Raw genomic sequence first — 2,041 nt, forward strand, 5'->3', positions numbered from 1 at the left:
CCAGAGACTACGTTTTTTTTCCTTGGGGAAATTGTTTTATTTTTGTTTGTATTAGTGAATCCCCAGGGCCAAAAAGGGATGAGGCCCTTTACAGTTTTGGGGTGTCACTGTAGCATTGCTCACGTTTTGATTCTTGTGATGTGTGGAGATTAGTAAGAATGGGAGCACCGCACCATAAAGAAGTGTGGGGAGGACATAAGTAGTGGCAACTGTAGCATTACTGGTGTCAAAGCATCCCTAGTTTTTGATGAGTTTGTCTTAAGCAATTTTGTATATGCAGGTCAAATTTAAGACTATCATCCACTACTATCCCTAATAATTTACTATGAAAAGTGACTTCAGTGGTTGTATTATTGAGAAAGAACTTTAAATTGTATTTCTTCATGGGAAAAGGATTTGGTGAAAAAGTAGTAGTTTGTTTTTTTCAGGGTTGAGTATGAGTTGTAAGTTACAGCACCATGTTTCAGTTGTTGTTAAACCTTCCTGAGTAATTTTTTGGAGGTGTGCCACATTGTCAGATGTGCAGATATGTGTGGAGTCATCTGCATACCATGTTAGGGAGGCCTATTGAGTGGATGTGTGGAGGGTGTTGGTGAGAATGTCAAAGAGGAGGGGACCAAGGACAGAGCCTTGTGGTAAACTGGTGGTGACTGGGAGGTATGGAGAGAGTATGGATTGCCATTTTACTGACTGACACCTATTAGGTAGGTTTTGAACCATGGAAGGTTGAGTTGAGAGAGACGTAATGAGGACATCCGAAGTAGAAGTTTGCTGTGACAAACTCTGCCAAAGTCTTTATATGCAAGTCTAGAACTAAGGAGACTACTTTGTCATTATCTCTAGCTTTATTGGCAGTATCTGTATATGTTAGATGTGCAGTGTTAGTATGGGAAGGATGGAAGCCATGTTGTGTGGGGGACAGGAGTTCTTTCAGCAGAGAGTTTAGCAATTGTTTTTGAATACATTTTTCAAGTATTTTGGGGCGATAAGATTGTTATGTGTTTAGAGTTAGTAATGTCTGTTGAATTTCTTCCTTTGTGCAGAGGGAAAATGTTTGACTTTTTGCAGAGAGAGGAAATATGGAATTCCTAAATTTACCTATTTATAAGGATTGAGACAGGGTAGGCAATGCTATCAGCTGATATTGTAAGGTATTCACTTGAAAGGTCACCAGCTGGTTTGAGTTTGTTTAAAACATGTTTTATATAGGATGTGGGCATGGGTCTAAAGGTGAAAGCAAATGTGATGTTATGTGGTCACTAGGCAGGGTTGGGATTAGATGTTGAGGAATCCTTGGTTACAGATACTACACTACCTGTGAAATAACAGTCAAGATGTATTGTGGTTTCAAGTGAAAACTTACTGGGAAAGGGATTAGGGTTGAATTTATGGCCAGGATGCAAGATTCTTTTAATGGCTGTCAAGAATTTTTTTAGGGTTGTTTTACTATTATTCTAATAGCTATTATAGTATATTTTTTGCCTTCATTAATTTGATTTTTAGTATGATTCCAAAGCATTCTGAAATGTTCAAGCTATTGAGGTGTTTTATATTTTTCCCGTTCTTTCCATGCTTTTCTCTGTCCTACATTAACTTTCTACTCTTTCTGGACAGTCAGAGAGTCTCTTCCTCCTAGGAAATGGAGGGCTGTTTAGGGTATTCAGGAGAAGAATAGAGGATAAGCTGAGGGGTACCATGATTAAGTAAAGAGATCTGTATGTAATAGTTGTCAGGTAGTGAGGAAGCAGGGATCAAGAAGGAAAGGGAAGTAGCAGGGTAGAAGGATATTTAGTGGTGCTGGAGTGTGAATGCTGACAGAAGGAGGTAGGAAAGACATATTCTCCATGGAGGGGCTATAGTTGGCATAAAACAGTTCTTGATAGATATCTGGATGATGACCTCGACAACTGACTGTCACTCCATGGGAAACAACTTTCATCTAGAAAGAATGAACCAGTAGTTTGGCAGAAGACTGATGGTTGGTAGGGACTTAAAAACAAAAAATAGCAGTGATCAAACATGAAAAAACAAATGCACAATT

This window comes from Protopterus annectens, chromosome 10.part0 (genome assembly GCF_019279795.1).
Source record: "Protopterus annectens isolate FY-2018-M chromosome 10.part0, PAN1.0, whole genome shotgun sequence".
Lineage (NCBI taxonomy): Eukaryota > Metazoa > Chordata > Ceratodontiformes > Protopteridae > Protopterus > Protopterus annectens.